The 19015-nt window shown below is 48.2% G+C and overlaps 12 non-coding genes across 12 annotated transcripts; 4 read left to right on the top strand and 8 right to left on the bottom strand.

Moving 5' to 3' along the window:
* Window positions 1–1777: 1777 nt before the first annotated feature.
* Trnap-cgg (transfer RNA proline (anticodon CGG)) lies at window positions 1778–1849 on the bottom strand. The gene has a single exon. It is a non-coding gene; the product is annotated as a tRNA-Pro (tRNA).
* Window positions 1850–2070: 221 nt separating this feature from the next.
* On the top strand, window positions 2071–2143 carry Trnav-uac (transfer RNA valine (anticodon UAC)). Its single transcript has one exon. It is a non-coding gene; the product is annotated as a tRNA-Val (tRNA).
* A 635-nt stretch (window positions 2144–2778) lies between these two features.
* Trnap-ugg (transfer RNA proline (anticodon UGG)) lies at window positions 2779–2850 on the bottom strand. Its single transcript has one exon. It is a non-coding gene; the product is annotated as a tRNA-Pro (tRNA).
* A 1791-nt stretch (window positions 2851–4641) lies between these two features.
* On the bottom strand, window positions 4642–4713 carry Trnap-cgg (transfer RNA proline (anticodon CGG)). Its single transcript has one exon. It is a non-coding gene; the product is annotated as a tRNA-Pro (tRNA).
* Window positions 4714–4934: 221 nt separating this feature from the next.
* On the top strand, window positions 4935–5007 carry Trnav-uac (transfer RNA valine (anticodon UAC)). Its single transcript has one exon. It is a non-coding gene; the product is annotated as a tRNA-Val (tRNA).
* Window positions 5008–5642: 635 nt separating this feature from the next.
* Trnap-ugg (transfer RNA proline (anticodon UGG)) lies at window positions 5643–5714 on the bottom strand. Its single transcript has one exon. It is a non-coding gene; the product is annotated as a tRNA-Pro (tRNA).
* An 8879-nt stretch (window positions 5715–14593) lies between these two features.
* On the bottom strand, window positions 14594–14665 carry Trnap-cgg (transfer RNA proline (anticodon CGG)). Its single transcript has one exon. It is a non-coding gene; the product is annotated as a tRNA-Pro (tRNA).
* A 221-nt stretch (window positions 14666–14886) lies between these two features.
* On the top strand, window positions 14887–14959 carry Trnav-uac (transfer RNA valine (anticodon UAC)). Its single transcript has one exon. It is a non-coding gene; the product is annotated as a tRNA-Val (tRNA).
* Window positions 14960–15594: 635 nt separating this feature from the next.
* Trnap-ugg (transfer RNA proline (anticodon UGG)) lies at window positions 15595–15666 on the bottom strand. Its single transcript has one exon. It is a non-coding gene; the product is annotated as a tRNA-Pro (tRNA).
* A 1791-nt stretch (window positions 15667–17457) lies between these two features.
* Window positions 17458–17529, bottom strand: Trnap-cgg (transfer RNA proline (anticodon CGG)). The gene has a single exon. It is a non-coding gene; the product is annotated as a tRNA-Pro (tRNA).
* Window positions 17530–17750: 221 nt separating this feature from the next.
* On the top strand, window positions 17751–17823 carry Trnav-uac (transfer RNA valine (anticodon UAC)). Its single transcript has one exon. It is a non-coding gene; the product is annotated as a tRNA-Val (tRNA).
* A 635-nt stretch (window positions 17824–18458) lies between these two features.
* On the bottom strand, window positions 18459–18530 carry Trnap-ugg (transfer RNA proline (anticodon UGG)). Its single transcript has one exon. It is a non-coding gene; the product is annotated as a tRNA-Pro (tRNA).
* Between the last annotated feature and the right edge of the window lie 485 nt (window positions 18531–19015).

Genomic DNA, 19015 nt, shown 5'->3' with positions numbered 1-19015 from the left:
GTGAAGGTAATCCCAAGCAGTCCAGCTCCGAGGAACACAAATTTTCATGTAAATCTGAAAGATAAGCGCTTTCTGAAGGCAGCGCCCACCACTGATGGAAAGAATATTAAAGGCAATGAATGTAGAGTGAATAATTTCATCGCGCTCTGCAGATGAACAGACTGTGGTGTTTCACTTTCGTCATGTGCTTTCTTAGCATCAAGGGTAGGCAAATGCACTAAACAAAAGAACACCGGGAATCCGAAACACCAACTCATAACGAAAAGATAGCGGAATATACTGCAAGCAAAACTTCCAAACACGACTCCTGAAGGCGTCGGTGCCTTAAGAATTATTCCGTGCAGCAATGATCATCTACGAAGAGCCAACTGTATGTGTCGCTCCACCACGCAACTTTTTTTGATATCGTTTTACCTAAATTTCCATTACCTGTTCGTTACAAGAATACCGTGTGGCTTTCAACTGGTCTGCTTCGTCCAGCAGCGATAGTAGTAACTAAACCGACCACAGTATCATTAAAAGTAGGTCAGACACAAAAGTCGGAGTTGCTCTGTAGCTCATGTTATTCTGCTTTCAAATGCAATTGTATGGCTGGGAGTAGGGGCGTACTCCTGTAATGCAGGCGTCCGGGAGGCCGTTTTTGTGGGAGACATCTGGGAACAACTACAGACACGGCCGTTTCATTAGCTCAGGAACGACCGCGATGCTCTTATCGAGCTCTGCAGATTGACCGGACTGCAGTGCGGAATTTTCTGCTAGTGGTGGCTCGGGGTTAAGAGAAGTCGGGAGGTGTGAGCAAAACTACATCGGGAAACCGAAACAGACGACTCATAACGAAAAGATTGCGGAATGTACTGCAAAAGCAAACGTTGGAGAAGACGAACTCTGAAGCCGTCGGTGCTTTAACAATCATTCCGTGCAGCAACGATAATCTGGGAAGAGCGAAGGGTGGGTTCCGCTCGACCACACAACAAATTTTATATAATGTTCTACTTGTTCTAAATTTGCGTTTCCAGATCATCAGTAAAATACTGTGTGATTTACACCTGGCTTGTTTCTTCCAAAAGCGATATTAAGAAATACATCGACTGCAACGTCATTAGGGGTAGCGGGTCGGGGCCCCGGCGCGCCAGCGGCGGCCTGTCGGGGCTGCTGGTGCCTCCATGTAGAGCTACCGCTGGGCCCGGGCTCCTTGCCGCTAACAAAGTGATTGCTTTTGGTGACATCATATGCAATAGGGACTGCGCGAATTGACGGTAGCTCGTACGGAAAGCAAGAGTAGCTGATGCTACCGAGGACTCGGCCGCGAGCTTGTCCGACGACTTCTTGGGCTCTTATTCGTGGTGGCATTCAGACAGGCAAGGGTGCTGTCGATTGTTGCGTACGAATGAGAAATACCTGCATTGTGCGTTTCCGCAAAGTGATTTTTACGCCAAAGTTGTGATCGTCCTGCAAGTTGTGTCACATGTGGATTTCAGAGCTTAGCAGTTTCCGTGGTGTAGCGGTTATCACGTCTGCCTAACAGGCAGAAGGTCTCCGTTTCGATTCCGGGCGTAATCACTTTTTCGTCGCACTCAACAAGACACTTGCTACAATCTCTACTGTGAACATTTAAATCAATTTCAAACGTCCAACCACCAGGCTGCAGATGGCTCAAATGATACGTGAAACTCTTTCAGAACCGGCTACTTGGTTTTTGTGCTTACCTGGAGGGCAGGAAATGCGCGGAACAGCCGCCGGCATGCCGGTAGTCGCCACACGTTTGCACAAAACGCAAGGGCTCGTCCGGGATTTGAACCCGGGACCTCCTGCACCCGAAGTAGGAATCATACCCCTAGACCAACGAGCCTTCTCGAGACAGAGGACAATCGCCTCCGTTCTTGGTATCACCGTGCAGAGCTGCTGCTCACACAGCGTTCTCCCTGGCTGTTGCGGTTTCATTGTTTTTATCGTTGTCTTTTACTATAGCAACTTCTAGAATCGGACGGAGCTCGTAGCCGATGCCCTTGCTTACGCAGGAAAAATCTGTTGGAGCTACGGTTTTCCAGGTAGTACAACGGCAAAACCGTCGTTTCCGTGGTGTAGCGGTTATCACGTCTGCTTTACACGCAGAAGGTCCCCGGTTCGATCCCGGGCCGAAGCACGACCTTTTATAAACCCGTTTTCGGATTCCATTTCCGAGATAACGTCACGTCTGCGTGTGCGGGATAATAAATGTCGTGTGCTACACCGATATCGCCTCATTTTACTGTCAAATGCTCTTGCTCCCATAGTGCACCGGTATTCAGTAACTCAGAACGCTCGTAGCTCCATTCTGGCCTGCAAAATTTAGTATCCATTTCTTCAAGACTACTTCAAGTTCGCTTCATACTGGCTTTCCTGATCTCTTTGCACTCGCCTTGTCACAACTCTGTTGAAGTGTGAACGTAACTAATAGTGAGAAACTCTTAACTACGCTCAGTCTTGTATCCCACTCTTTGGTTGACGTTGTCGCTAATCAGATGAAGGTAGACTGCTCCACGATTGAGCTTCGTCTCCACTCACGGTGCACACGTTCTGCAAAGACAACCTTTGTTTTCCGTTGCATGCAAGATTACTGTCGGCTCTTCTACAGAAATCGACCTATGTAATTTACTGGTATCAGATTCTTGCCATATCAAACGGTCCCTTCATGACCGTAGGGCCACACACAGCGTGCTGCGGCACGCATCTGTTCTTCATTGCAGAGCTACAAACGTGGGTGAGCTCCACCTACTCTTCAGCACGGTCAAAACGGTAGGGCTCGTCCGGGATTTGAACCCGGGACCTCCTGCACCCAAAGCAGGAATCATACCCCTAGACCAACGAGCCACTTGCCGGGGGCAGTGAAGGTAATCCCAAGCAGTCCAGCTCCGAGGAACACAAATTTTCATGTAAATCTGAAAGATAAGCGCTTTCTGAAGGCAGCGCCCACCACTGATGGAAAGAATATTAAAGGCAATGAATGTAGAGTGAATAATTTCATCGCGCTCTGCAGATGAACAGACGGTGGTGTTTCACTTTCGTCATGTGCTTTCTTAGCATCAAGGGTAGGCAAATGCACTAAACAAAAGAACACCGGGAATCTGAAACACCAACTCATAACGAAAAGATAGCGGAATATACTGCAAGCAAAACTTCCAAACACGACTCCTGAAGGCGTCGGTGCCTTAAGAATTATTCCGTGCAGCAATGATCAGCTACGAAGAGCCAACTGTATGTGTCGCTCCACCACGCAACTTTTTTTGATATCGTTTTACCTAAATTTCCATTACCTGTTCGTTACAAGAATACCGTGTGGCTTTCAACTGGTCTGCTTCGTCCAGCAGCGATAGTAGTAACTAAACCGACCACAGTATCATTAAAAGTAGGTCAGACACAAAAGTCGGAGTTGCTCTGTAGCTCATGTTATTCTGCTTTCAAATGCAATTGTATGGCTGGGAGTAGGGGCGTACTCCTGTAATGCAGGCGTCCGGGAGGCCGTTTCTGTGGGAGACATCTGGGAACAACTACAGACACGGCCGTTTCATTAGCACAGGAACCACCGCGATGCTCTTATCGAGCTCTGCAGATTGACCGGACTGCAGTGCGGAATTTTCTGCTAGTGGTGGCTCGGGGTTAAGAGAAGTCGGGAGGTGTGAGCAAAACTACATCGGGAAACCGAAACAGACGACTCATAACGAAAAGATTGCGGAATGTACTGCAAAAGCAAACGTTGGAGAAGACGAACTCTGAAGCCGTCGGTGCTTTAACAATCATTCCGTGCAGCAACGATAATCTGGGAAGAGCGAAGGGTGGGTTCCGCTCGACCACACAACAAATTTTATATAATGTTCTACTTGTTCTAAATTTGCGTTTCCAGATCATCAGTAAAATACTGTGTGATTTACACCTGGCTTGCTTCTTCCAAAAGCGATATTAAGAAATACATCGACTGCAACGTCATTAGGGGTCGCGGGTCCGGGCGCCGGCGCGCCAGCGGCGGCCTGTCGGGGCTGCTGGTGCCTCCATGTAGAGCTACCGCTGGGCCCGGGCTCCTTGCCGCTAACGAAGTGATTGCTTTTGGTGACATCATATGCAATAGGGACTGCGCGAATTGACGGTAGCTCGTACGGAAAGCAAGAGTAGCTGATGCTACCGAGGACTCGGCCGCGAGCTTGTCCGACGACTTCTTGGGCTCTTATTCGTGGTGGCATTCAGACAGGCAAGGGTGCTGTCGATTGTTGCGTACGAATGCGAAATACCTGCATTGTGCGTTTCCGCAAAGTGATTTTTACGCCAAAGTTGTGATCGTCCTGCAAGTTGTGTCACATGTGGATCTCAGAGCTTAGCAGTTTCCGTGGTGTAGCGGTTATCACGTCTGCCTAACAGGCAGAAGGTCTCCGTTTCGATTCCGGGCGTAATCACTTTTTCGTCGCACTCAACAAGACACTTGCTACAATCTCTACTGTGAACATTTAAATCAATTTCAAACGTCCAACCACCAGGCTGCAGATGGCTCAAATGATACGTGAAACTCTTTCAGAACCGGCTACTTGGTTTTTGTGCTTACCTGGAGGGCAGGAAATGCGCGGAACAGCCGCCGGCATGCCGGTAGTCGCCACACGTTTGCACAAAACGCAAGGGCTCGTCCGGGATTTGAACCCGGGACCTCCTGCACCCGAAGTAGGAATCATACCCCTAGACCAACGAGCCTTCTCGGGACAGAGGACAATCGCCTCCGTTCTTGGTATCACCGTGCAGAGCTGCTGCTCACCCAGCGTTCTCCCTGGCTGTTGCGGTTTCATTGTTTTTATCGTTGTCTTTTACTATAGCAACTTCTAGAATCGGACGGAGCTCGTAGCCGATGCCCTTGCTTACGCAGGAAAAATCTGTTGGAGCTACGGTTTTCCAGGTAGTACAACGGCAAAACCGTCGTTTCCTTGGTGTAGCGGTTATCACGTCTGCTTTACACGCAGAAGGTCCCCGGTTCGATCCCGGGCGGAAGCACGACCTTTTATAAACCCGTTTTCGGATTCCATTTCCGAGATAACGTCACGTCTGCGTGTGCGGGATAATAAATGTCGTGTGCTACACCGATATCGCCTCATTTTACTGTCAAATGCTCTTGCTCCCATAGTGCACCGGTATTCAGTAACTCAGAACGATCGTAGCTCCATTCTGGCCTGCAAAATTTAGTATCCATTTCTTCAAGACTACTTCAAGTTCGCTTCATACTGGCTTTCCTGATCTCTTTGCACTCGCCTTGTCACAACTCTGTTGAAGTGTGAACGTAACTAATAGTGAGAAACTCTTAACTACGCTCAGTCTTGTATCCCACTCTTTGGTTGACGTTGTCGCTAATCAGATGAAGGTAGACTGCTCCACGATTGAGCTTCGTCTCCACTCACGGTGCACACGTTCTGCAAAGACAACCTTTGTTTTCCGTTGCATGCAAGATTACTGTCGGCTCTTCTACAGAAATCGACCTATGTAATTTACTGGTATCAGATTCTTGCCATATCAAACGGTCCCTTCATGACCGTAGGGCCACACACAGCGTGCTGCGGCACGCATCTGTTCTTCATTGCAGAGCTACAAACGTGGGTGAGCTCCACCTACTCTTCAGCACGGTCAAAACGGTAGGGCTCGTCCGGGATTTGAACCCGGGACCTCCTGCACCCAAAGCAGGAATCATACCCCTAGACCAACGAGCCACTTGCCGGTGGCAGTGAAGGTAATCCCAAGCAGTCCAGCTCCGAGGAACACAAACTTTCATGTAAATCAGAAAGAAAAGCGCTTTCTGAAGGCAGCGCCCACCACTGATGGAAAGAATGTTAAAGGCAATGAATGTAGAGTGAATAATTTCATCGCGCTCTGCAGATGAACAGACGGTGGTGTTTCACTTTCGTCATGTGCTTTCTTAGCATCAAGGGAAGGCAAATGCACTAAACAAAAGAACACCGGGAATCCGAAACACCAATCATAACGAAAAGATAGCGGAATATACTGCAAGCAAAACTTCCAAACACGACTCCTGAAGGCGTCGGTGCCTTAAGAATTATTCCGTGCAGCAATGATCATCTACGAAGAGCCAACTGTATGTGTCGCTCCACCACGCAACTTTTTTTGATATCGTTTTACCTAAATTTCCATTACCTGTTCGTTACAAGAATACCGTGTGGCTTTCAACTGGTCTGCTTCGTCCAGCAGCGATAGTAGTAACTAAACCGACCACAGTATCATTAAAAGTAGGTCAGACACAAAAGTCGGAGTTGCTCTGTAGCTCATGTTATTCTGCTTTCAAATGCAATTGTATGGCTGGGAGTAGGGGCGTACTCCTGTAATGCAGGCGTCCGGGAGGCCGTTTCTGTGGGAGACATCTGGGAACAACTACAGACACGGCCGTTTCATTAGCTCAGGAACCACCGCGATGCTCTTATCGAGCTCTGCAGATTGACCGGACTGCAGTGCGGAATTTTCTGCTAGTGGTGGCTCGGGGTTAAGAGAAGTCGGGAGGTGTGAGCAAAACTACATCGGGAAACCGAAACAGACGACTCATAACGAAAAGATTGCGGAATGTACTGCAAAAGCAAACGTTGGAGAAGACGAACTCTGAAGCCGTCGGTGCTTTAACAATCATTCCGTGCAGCAACGATAATCTGGGAAGAGCGAAGGGTGGGTTCCGCTCGACCACACAACAAATTTTATATAATGTTCTACTTGTTCTAAATTTGCGTTTCCAGATCATCAGTAAAATACTGTGTGATTTACACCTGGCTTGCTTCTTCCAAAAGCGATATTAAGAAATACATCGACTGCAACGTCATTAGGGGTCGCGGGTCCGGGCGCCGGCGCGCCAGCGGCGGCCTGTCGGGGCTGCTGGTGCCTCCATGTAGAGCTACCGCTGGGCCCGGGCTCCTTGCCGCTAACGAAGTGATTGCTTTTGGTGACATCATATGCAATAGGGACTGCGCGAATTGACGGTAGCTCGTACGGAAAGCAAGAGTAGCTGATGCTACCGAGGACTCGGCCGCGAGCTTGTCCGACGACTTCTTGGGCTCTTATTCGTGGTGGCATTCAGACAGGCAAGGGTGCTGTCGATTGTTGCGTACGAATGCGAAATACCTGCATTGTGCGTTTCCGCAAAGTGATTTTTACGCCAAAGTTGTGATCGTCCTGCAAGTTGTGTCACATGTGGATCTCAGAGCTTAGCAGTTTCCGTGGTGTAGCGGTTATCACGTCTGCCTAACAGGCAGAAGGTCTCCGTTTCGATTCCGGGCGTAATCACTTTTTCGTCGCACTCAACAAGACACTTGCTACAATCTCTACTGTGAACATTTAAATCAATTTCAAACGTCCAACCACCAGGCTGCAGATGGCTCAAATGATACGTGAAACTCTTTCAGAACCGGCTACTTGGTTTTTGTGCTTACCTGGAGGGCAGGAAATGCGCGGAACAGCCGCCGGCATGCCGGTAGTCGCCACACGTTTGCACAAAACGCAAGGGCTCGTCCGGGATTTGAACCCGGGACCTCCTGCACCCGAAGCAGGAATCATACCCCCCTTTTTTTTTTCTTTTAGTTTTTTTTTTTTAAATGTATACAAGTAAATAAAATCCCTTCTTTTGGGGTTATGGAAATCAAATAGTTCTGTTACATTCTTCCATCGTTGTGTGGGAGCGATTTTTATAGGAGAGCCAGGCTTACTTCAGCCTGATGGCTTCTCATGTGTGTGTCAGCAACCTATTAGTGCTGTGACACGAGGGCGAAGGATAAACGAAATAGCCACCTTGTTGGCATAAAATGAATGAGAAGCTTAACAGATAATTTCATAAAGGAAAAAAAAGGAATCCTGAGGTTGAACAACATGTCGTTTGATCGTTCTTCAGCTCTGTCGGTGAGACAATGTTCGGTTCAAAAAATTTGCGTAGTTGTCTTTGTATTTCATTTGTCGTTCGAGCTTTTGATGTTCTGTCATCAGGTACATCCAATAATCTGCTTCACTTTTCGTCATTGCCGTTGAGATGTAATGGACTGTCAGTCCTTTGAGCCATTTGGCTGACCTTCTTTTAGTGTTAGGATATGGCACGTCATCAGGCAGAAGGACGTGTGTCGGTGAAATTGTGTTAGGTGACGTCCGTAGCACATGTGCTAGTTTTTGCCTGAAGAGATTCCACACGTCTTTCACATCTTCACAGACGAAGCGATGTTCTGCATTGTCGACGACATTGCAGCTGGAACAGTTTGGTGTGTGTGCCAGACGTATCGCGTGCAGTTTGGAGTTGGTTGGGATTTTTCTATTGACTGCGAGGTACCACGTCGATCGCACATTGGATGGTAGATGGGGGTCAGATATGTTGTCCCATATGTTTTTCCAATTATAATGTCGAAACTTGTTTTCTATTCGATTGCGCAATTTTGCTTCCAGCAAGGTGTTGTAAACCTCCTTAACCCGATATATGTCCTTCTCCGGTATTTTATGGCGTACATAGCTGTATTCCACCAGAAAATGTTTATAGTGGTACAGCTCGTGGGAGATGTGACGCACATCGATTGGTGGATCTCTGCTGACTGGGGTGATTTCACGTAAGAGATGAGCCACTAAGGTCCGCGGCGATCGTTGCCACTGTTTATAAGTTTTGCTAACGTATAGCGCTTGCGCTTTAAGGTAGATGTCTGTCAGTTGTAGCCCTCCATTGCATGTCGGTAGCGTCAAGGTATCATATGAAACCTTAAATATCTGACCTCTACTGACAAAATAACCAAGCGCTGCTTGCATTTGGTGTGCAATGGTTCGTGACCTGCAGAGGCAGCACTTGAGCAACATAGTTGACTTTGGAAGTGATGTATGTATTGGCCAGTTGCACTTTTTGTATTACGTTTAAATTACGCAAGCTGTGTTGTTTTATGCTTGCCCGTAAGGTGGCAAGTAATTTTCGATAATTGAGAGCGGCCGTGCGGCGGATATTACTCGTATATTCTATTCCAAGGCATTTGATTTTTTCCACAGTGTTGATACTTCCAGCGGCTCTGATCTCTATACCCCGACCAAGATTCATAATACCAGATTTATTGCGGTTGAGTTTAGCTCCTGACGCCATTTCGTAGGTCGCCACAACTTCAAGTACTGTTTCCACCTCTCTTTCGTCAGTCACAAGTACCACTACATCGTCCGCGTAGGCTTGACATATGATCTTGTGTCCGCGTATATGTAATCCACGGAGTTGCCGAGTCAGAGATACTAAGAGAGGTTCAAGCGCAATCGCGAAAAGCGTCATGGACATTGGGCAACCTTGTCTTACCGAACTCTGAATATTGATCGGGTGACTGAGTTGTCCGTTGACACTGATTCTTGACGTGCTATTCGTCAGTATGTTTTTCACGGAGGCTATAATTTTCTGGGGGAAGTGCATGGATGTCATACACCGGAGCAGGTACGAATGATTAACTTTATCAAAAGCTTTTTCAAAGTCAAGCGACATCAGAGCACAGCGAATGTTGCAGGCTTCCGATATCGCTATAATGTCTCTGTAGTCGCATAAGGTCTGAAATATCGTTCTGTCCTTTCCCACACTTGTCTGGTAGGCTCCTGTCACTGTACGAATAACAGAATTGAACCTTTGCATCATGATACGGGCGAAGATTTTATAATCACTATTGAGAAGTGTTATGGGTCGAAGATTCTCCACGGTTTTGCCTCCTGGTGTTTTGGGGACTAAGACCACTGTACCTTCACAGAATTCCTTCGGAAGGTCAGTGTCCGCATTTAGTATTTCATTGCATACGAGTGTCAATTTAGCAATTATTTGTTCGCGAAAAGTTTGATAAAATTCAGCGGGTAGCCCATCTGGTCCAGGTGATTTGTTCTTTGGGCTCTTCGAGATGGCATCTTCGACGTCTTCGTCCGTTATTCTCGCTGCGAGCACATCAGCTTCTTCTGGAGTGAGTCGCTCTGTCGTCCTAGCAGTGAGAGCTTGCTGCGCCGTTTCATCTGTCTGTGTATTGGCCAGCAATTCACTAAAGTGTCGATGGATCTCGTCTCGTATTGCAGCTTGATCTGTCAAGAGTCTCCCGTCTGAAGTTTTGAGTTCCGTCAGAATTTTAAGTTTTTGTCTTTTGTTCTCTTGGAGAATGTGGTACATCGATGTTGTTTCTTCTCGTGTACCATTCTGCAAACGCGTTCGTATTTTACAGCCTTCGAGATGGTGTCTCTGCAGGTTGAGCAATTTTGCTTTTATTCTGTTGATTTGCCCATAATTTGTTATGACTGTAGCATCACGAACGCACAAGTCTCTCAGACAGCTGAAGTAAAACTCTACTGTCCGCTTCCGCCAGGCGACTTTTTCACGGGAGTAAGTTTTCATTGTCTTTACTATTGCGGGCTTCGCGCAGTTTAGCCACCAATTCAGCGCCGTGCCGTACAAGTGGAACTTCCTTTCACATTCTGCCCAAGTGGTGTGGAAGGCGGCGTGACATCCAGGATCCGAAAGATGAGTAACGTTTAGCTTCCACTGACCTCTCGCCCTGTAAGTGCCATGTTTCTCTAAATTTATCGTACATATGTACGCGATATGATCAGAGAAAATCGTGGGCCATAGCTCAGACTGTAAAACGTGTCTCCTTAAATTGGATGTGGCGTAAATTCTGTCGATACGACTGGCAGAATGGCTGGTGATATAGGTGAAACCTAGCCTATCACCGTGTTTTAGTTCCCAAGTATCAAACAGTTGGAAGTCTCTGACGATGTCCTCCAGCTCCAGAGATTTGTTAAAATTTGGCGTCTGATCCTTGGGACTCAGCACGCAATTAAAGTCACCCGCAAAAATTATTTGGTCAAATCGCACCGCGAAAAGGGGGGCGATGTCCTCTTTGAAAAATTCGGCCCTGCGGCGCTTGTTTCCGGTTCCTGACGGGGCATATATGTTGATAAACCTGGTGTTGTTTATCGTGACAGCGAGACCTCTACTGTTAGGCAGTTGCGCCACGTCTGTAAGTAGGATCCCCTCTTTAGTCATAATCGCTGTGCCGAGGCTATTGTCATTGCCAGGATTGATGACGGCGTTGTAGCCAGTGATGTCGTCCAAACGGATAGCCGTTACTTCTTGCAGCATTAAGATGTCAGTATCAGCGGCGTACAGAAAATCTTGGAGATTTCTCAGATTGAGGGTGCTGCTAATTTTATTTATATTCAAGGTTGCAATTCTGTACGCCTGTAAAGCCGTCATGTCGACTATACCGTGTCAGGTGGGGTACTGTTTGCCAAGGGAAGTGGATGCTTGCTCCACTTAGAAGAAGTCGGCATCATCATCTGCCGCACGAGTATCTTTGATGGTGGTTTGTTGCCGGGTGGACACATCCTGTCGACGGTCGGGTGCCGTCCGTCCTGAACGTTGTGCTATGTCAGCCATCTCTGCATCATGGCTTTGCTCCTCCATGTCATCCGCCCAGTCTCGCGTGCACGTAACTTCCCGCGTGTACGTGTTGGGTACAGGTGGAAGGTCCTTCAGACTAGCTGTACCGTCTTGAATGTGGATTCCACGGTCGGGGTCAGTGTCCTCATTTCGAGTCTTCTTTTTTATTGTTCGATCTTCCAGAGGAGTTGCCTGTGTCGTCTCCGCCAGTTCTTGGCCTATTTGTTTCGCCTTTTCGCGCAGAATTGGCGCGGCTTCTGCTGCTCCCTGACGGGCTATTCGACGTTTCTTCCGTTTCTTTGGTGAAACAGTTATAGGCTGCTGGTCATTATCCTCCGACGTAGCAACCGTATCTTCTTTGTGTTGCCCGACTTCTTCGAGTGATTTGCACATGCCTTCTTCTGCCGTCTTAGCCTGGTCTTGTTCTCCACGCCTGTCAGTTTCCTCGTATTGTGAGTGTGCTGGACCTGTAGCTTCTGTGCTGCTAGTATCCATGGCTACGCTACCATCGGGAACGTCGGCATAAGCAACTACCGCTGTGTCGATACACATGTCTGCGGCGACCTCACTGCGTAGTGCGGCGGCGTACGTCACGGGTAGCGTGGCCATTTGACTAGGCGGGTCTCGCTCCCCAGTCGGCAGTTGCGTCACACGCCGTTGAACACACTGCGCGCGGACGTGTTGCGTAGAACCACAGCCCGAGCAGGTTCTCGGCTGGCCATCGTAAATGATGATCGCTCTATATCCACCAATCCAGAGATACGACGGGATATGTTTCAGCATGTCAATCTTAACTTGCCTGACTCCATTTAATACTGGATACTTGTGCAAGCTAGACCATTTTTCGGCGACATTGCTGATAATGGTGCCATAGTCTCTCAGTTTGTTGTTAATCTCCTCGGGCGTTATTTCAAAGGGGAGCTCAAAGATTCGAACCGTTCGTATTCCCATTCCGGCACGCGAAACCGTGACCTGCCCTATGTGTCCGTCTGAATGTTTGAATTTTGCCACCCCACCACATGCTTCTACAATTTGGTCGCACTTGTCAGAACTGGATAACTTAAGGAACACAGTCGGACTGACAATCGACAGGTGTATTCCAATCAATTCATCAACTTTGATCTGAAAAGTTTCTTCGATAAATGCCTCAACTTCGTAAGATTTCGGTCGGGTGTAGTTCGGATCGAAAATCAACTTCAAAGTATCGCGTCGCGTTGTCTGATCCATTATGTCAATCTAAAAATGTTATCGTGAACTATGACTAACGCAGAAGGCGCGCACTCACCACACAGCGCCGGCCGCTCGCAGCGACGATGTAAACACCGCAACAGCCGCACCGCACGTCCGCACAGCACGGCCGCTGGCGGCGGAATGCCCCTAGACCAACGAGCCACCTGCCGGTGGCAGTGAAGGTAATCCCAAGCAGTCCAGCTCCGAGGAACACAAACTTTCATGTAAATCAGAAAGAAAAGCGCTTTCTGAAGGCAGCGCCCACCACTGATGGAAAGAATATTAAAGGCAATGAATGTAGAGTGAATAATTTTATCGCGCTCTGCAGATGAACAGACGGTGGTGTTTCACTTTCGTCATGTGCTTTCTTAGCGTCAAGGGAAGGCAAATGCACTAAACAAAAGAACACCGGGAATCCGAAACACCAACTCATAACGAAAAGATAGCCGAATATACTGCAAGCAAAACTTCCAAACACGACTCCTGAAGGCGTCGGTGCCTTAAGAATTATTCCGTGCAGCAATGATCATCTACGAAGAGCCAACTGTATGTGTCGCTCCACCACGCAACTTTTTTTGATATCGTTTTACCTAAATTTCCATTACCTGTTCGTTACAAGAATACCGTGTGGCTTTCAACTGGTCTGCTTCGTCCAGCAGCGATAGTAGTAACTAAACCGACCACAGTATCATTAAAAGTAGGTCAGACACAAAAGTCGGAGTTGCTCTGTAGCTCATGTTATTCTGCTTTCAGATGCAATTGTATGGCTGGGAGTAGGGGCGTACTCCTGTAATGCAGGCGTCCGGGAGGCCGTTTCTGTGGGAGACATCTGGGAACAACTACAGACACGGCCGTTTCATTAGCTCAGGAACCACCGCGATGCTCTTATCGAGCTCTGCAGATTGACCGGACTGCAGTGCGGAATTTTCTGCTAGTGGTGGCTCGGGGTTAAGAGAAGTCGGGAGGTGTGAGCAAAACTACATCGGGAAACCGAAACAGACGACTCATAACGAAAAGATTGCGGAATGTACTGCAAAAGCAAACGTTGGAGAAGACGAACTCTGAAGCCGTCGGTGCTTTAACAATCATTCCGTGCAGCAACGATAATCTGGGAAGAGCGAAGGGTGGGTTCCGCTCGACCACACAACAAATTTTATATAATGTTCTACTTGTTCTAAATTTGCGTTTCCAGATCATCAGTAAAATACTGTGTGATTTACACCTGGCTTGCTTCTTCCAAAAGCGATATTGAGAAATACATCGACTGCAACGTCATTAGGGGTCGCGGGTCCGGGCGCCGGCGCGCCAGCGGCGGCCTGTCGGGGCTGCTGGTGCCTCCATGTAGAGCTACCGCTGGGCCCGGGCTCCTTGCCGCTAACGAAGTGATTGCTTTTGGTGACATCATATGCAATAGCGACTGCGCGAATTGACGGTAGCTCGTACGGAAAGCAAGAGTAGCTGATGCTACCGAGGACTCGGCCGCGAGCTTGTCCGACGACTTCTTGGGCTCTCATTCGTGGTGGCATTCAGACAGGCAAGGGTGCTGTCGATTGTTGCGTACGAATGCGAAATACCTGCATTGTGCGTTTCCGCAAAGTGATTTTTACGCCAAAGTTGTGATCGTCCTGCAAGTTGTGTCACATGTGGATCTCAGAGCTTAGCAGTTTCCGTGGTGTAGCGGTTATCACGTCTGCCTAACAGGCAGAAGGTCTCCGTTTCGATTCCGGGCGTAATCACTTTTTCGTCGCACTCAACAAGACACTTGCTACAATCTCTACTGTGAACATTTAAATCAATTTCAAACGTCCAACCACCAGGCTGCAGATGGCTCAAATGATACGTGAAACTCTTTCAGAACCGGCTACTTGGTTTTTGTGCTTACCTGGAGGGCAGGAAATGCGAGGAACAGCCGCCGGCATGCCGGTAGTCGCCACACGTTTGCACAAAACGCAAGGGCTCGTCCGGGATTTGAACCCGGGACCTCCTGCATCCGAAGCAGGAATCATACCCCTAGACCAACGAGCCTTCTCGATGCACATGACTATCGCCTCCGTTCTTGGTATCACCGTGCAGAGCTGCTGCTCACCCAGCGTTCTCCCTGGCTGTTGCGGTTTGATTGTTTTTATCGTTGTCTTTTACTATAGCAACTTCTAGAGTCGGACGGAGCTCGTAGCCGATGCCCTTGCTTACGCAGGAAAAATCTGTTGGAGCTACGGTTTTCCAGGTAGTACAACGGCAAAACCGTCGTTTCCGTGGTGTAGCGGTTATCACGTCTGCTTTACACGCAGAAGGTCCCCGGTTCGATCCCGGGCGGAAGCACGACTTTTTTTAAACCCGTTTTCGGATTCCATTTCCGAGATAACGTCACGTCGGCGTGTGCGGGATAATAAATGTCGTGTGCTACACCGATATCGCCTCATTTTACTGTCAAATGCTCTTGCTCCCATAGTGCACCGGTATTCAGTAACTCAGAACGCTCGTAGCTCCATTCTGGCCTGCAAAATTTAGTATCCATTTCTTCAAGACTACTTCAAGTTCGCTTCATACTGGCTTTCCTGATCTCTTTGCACTCGCCTTGTCACAACTCTGTTGAAGTGTGAACGTAACTAATAGTGAGAAACTCTTAACTACGCTCAGTCTTGTATCCCACTCTTTGGTTGACGTTGTCGCTAATCAGATGAAGGTAGACTGCTCCACGATTGAGCTTCGTCTCCACTCACGGTGCACACGTTCTGCAAAGACAACCTTTGTTTTCCGTTGCATGCAAGATTACTGTCGGCTCTTCTACAGAAATCGACCTATGTAATTTACTGGTATCAGATTCTTGCCATATCAAACGGTCCCTTCATGACCGTAGGGCCACACACGGCGTGCTGCGGCACGCATCTGTTCTTCATTGCAGAGCTACAAACGTGGGTGAGCTCCACCTACTCTTCAGCACGGTCAAAACGGTAGGGCTCGTCCGGGATTTGAACCCGGGACCTCCTGCACCCAAAGCAGGAATCATACCCCTAGACCAACGAGCCACTTGCCGGTGGCAGTGAAGGTAATCCCAAGCAGTCCAGCTCCGAGGAACACAAACTTTCATGTAAATCAGAAAGAAAAGCGCTTTCTGAAGGCAGCGCCCACCACTGATGGAAAGAATATTAAAGGCAATGAATGTAGAGTGAATAATTTCATCGCGCTCTGCAGATGAACAGACGGTGGTGTTTCACTTTCGTCATGTGCTTTCTTAGCATCAAGGGAAGGCAAATGCACTAAACAAAAGAACACCGGGAATCCAAAACACCATCTCATAACGAAAAGATAGCCGAATATACTGCAAGCAAAACTTCCAAACACGACTCCTGAAGGCGTCGGTGCCTTAAGAATTATTCCGTGCAGCAATGATCATCTACGAAGAGCCAACTGTATGTGTCGCTCCACCACGCAACTTTTTTTTATATCGTTTTACCTAAATTTCCATTACCTGTTCGTTACAAGAATACCGTGTGGCTTTCAACTGGTCTGCTTCGTCCAGCAGCGATAGTAGTAACTAAACCGACCACAGTATCATTAAAAGTAGGTCAGACACAAAAGTCGGAGTTGCTCTGTAGCTCATGTTATTCTGCTTTCAAATGCAATTGTATGGCTGGGAGTAGGGGCGTACTCCTGTAATGCAGGCGTCCGGGAGGCCGTTTCTGTGGGAGACATCTGGGAACAACTACAGACACGGCCGTTTCATTAGCTCAGGAACGACCGCGATGCTCTTATCGAGCTCTGCAGATTGACCGGACTGCAGTGCGGAATTTTCTGCTAGTGGTGGCTCGGGGTTAAGAGAAGTCGGGAGGTGTGAGCAAAACTACATCGGGAAACCGAAACAGACGACTCATAACGAAAAGATTGCGGAATGTACTGCAAAAGCAAACGTTGGAGAAGACGAACTCTGAAGCCGTCGGTGCTTTAACAATCATTCCGTGCAGCAACGATAATCTGGGAAGAGCGAAGGGTGGGTTCCGCTCGACCACACAACAAATTTTATATAATGTTCTACTTGTTCTAAATTTGCGTTTCCAGATCATCAGTAAAATACTGTGTGATTTACACCTGGCTTGCTTCTTCCAAAAGCGATATTGAGAAATACATCGACTGCAACGTCATTAGGGGTCGCGGGTCCGGGCGCCGGCGCGCCAGCGGCGGCCTGTCGGGGCTGCTGGTGCCTCCATGTAGAGCTACCGCTGGGCCCGGGCTCCTTGCCGCTAACGAAGTGATTGCTTTTGGTGACATCATATGCAATAGCGACTGCGCGAATTGACGGTAGCTCGTACGGAAAGCAAGAGTAGCTGATGCTACCGAGGACTCGGCCGCGAGCTTGTCCGACGACTTCTTGGGCTCTCATTCGTGGTGGCATTCAGACAGGCAAGGGTGCTGTCGATTGTTGCGTACGAATGCGAAATACCTGCATTGTGCGTTTCCGCAAAGTGATTTTTACGCCAAAGTTGTGATCGTCCTGCAAGTTGTGTCACATGTGGATCTCAGAGCTTAGCAGTTTCCGTGGTGTAGCGGTTATCACGTCTGCCTAACAGGCAGAAGGTCTCCGTTTCGATTCCGGGCGTAATCACTTTTTCGTCGCACTCAACAAGACACTTGCTACAATCTCTACTGTGAACATTTAAATCAATTTCAAACGTCCAACCACCAGGCTGCAGATGGCTCAAATGATACGTGAAACTCTTTCAGAACCGGCTACTTGGTTTTTGTGCTTACCTGGAGGGCAGGAAATGCGAGGAACAGCCGCCGGCATGCCGGTAGTCGCCACACGTTTGCACAAAACGCAAGGGCTCGTCCGGGATTTGAACCCGGGACCTCCTGCATCCGAAGCAGGAATCATACCCCTAGACCAACGAGCCTTCTCGATGCACATGACTATCGCCTCCGTTCTTGGTATCACCGTGCAGAGCTGCTGCTCACCCAGCGTTCTCCCTGGCTGTTGCGGTTTGATTGTTTTTATCGTTGTCTTTTACTATAGCAACTTCTAGAGTCGGACGGAGCTCGTAGCCGATGCCCTTGCTTACGCAGGAAAAATCTGTTGGAGCTACGGTTTTCCAGGTAGTACAACGGCAAAACCGTCGTTTCCGTGGTGTAGCGGTTATCACGTCTGCTTTACACGCAGAAGGTCCCCGGTTCGATCCCGGGCGGAAGCACGACTTTTTTTAAACCCGTTTTCGGATTCCATTTCCGAGATAACGTCACGTCGGCGTGTGCGGGATAATAAATGTCGTGTGCTACACCGATATCGCCTCATTTTACTGTCAAATGCTCTTGCTCCCATAGTGCACCGGTATTCAGTAACTCAGAACGCTCGTAGCTCCATTCTGGCCTGCAAAATTTAGTATCCATTTCTTCAAGACTACTTCAAGTTCGCTTCATACTGGCTTTCCTGATCTCTTTGCACTCGCCTTGTCACAACTCTGTTGAAGTGTGAACGTAACTAATAGTGAGAAACTCTTAACTACGCTCAGTCTTGTATCCCACTCTTTGGTTGACGTTGTCGCTAATCAGATGAAGGTAGACTGCTCCACGATTGAGCTTCGTCTCCACTCACGGTGCACACGTTCTGCAAAGACAACCTTTGTTTTCCGTTGCATGCAAGATTACTGTCGGCTCTTCTACAGAAATCGACCTATGTAATTTACTGGTATCAGATTCTTGCCATATCAAACGGTCCCTTCATGACCGTAGGGCCACACACGGCGTGCTGCGGCACGCATCTGTTCTTCATTGCAGAGCTACAAACGTGGGTGAGCTCCACCTACTCTTCAGCACGGTCAAAACGGTAGGGCTCGTCCGGGATTTGAACCCGGGACCTCCTGCACCCAAAGCAGGAATCATACCCCTAGACCAACGAGCCACTTGCCGGTGGCAGTGAAGGTAATCCCAAGCAGTCCAGCTCCGAGGAACACAAACTTTCATGTAAATCAGAAAGAAAAGCGCTTTCTGAAGGCAGCGCCCACCACTGATGGAAAGAATATTAAAGGCAATGAATGTAGAGTGAATAATTTCATCGCGCTCTGCAGATGAACAGACGGTGGTGTTTCACTTTCGTCATGTGCTTTCTTAGCATCAAGGGAAGGCAAATGCACTAAACAAAAGAACACCGGGAATCCAAAACACCATCTCATAACGAAAAGATAGCCGAATATACTGCAAGCAAAACTTCCAAACACGACTCCTGAAGGCGTCGGTGCCTTAAGAATTATTCCGTGCAGCAATGATCATCTACGAAGAGCCAACTGTATGTGTCGCTCCACCACGCAACTTTTTTTTATATCGTTTTACCTAAATTTCCATTACCTGTTCGTTACAAGAATACCGTGTGGCTTTCAACTGGTCTGC

Source organism: Schistocerca gregaria, chromosome 2, assembly GCF_023897955.1.
Source record: "Schistocerca gregaria isolate iqSchGreg1 chromosome 2, iqSchGreg1.2, whole genome shotgun sequence".
Taxonomy (NCBI): domain Eukaryota; kingdom Metazoa; phylum Arthropoda; class Insecta; order Orthoptera; family Acrididae; genus Schistocerca; species Schistocerca gregaria.
The sequence above is the reverse complement of the archived record's forward strand: the minus strand, read 5'-3'. Positions and strand labels throughout refer to the sequence as shown.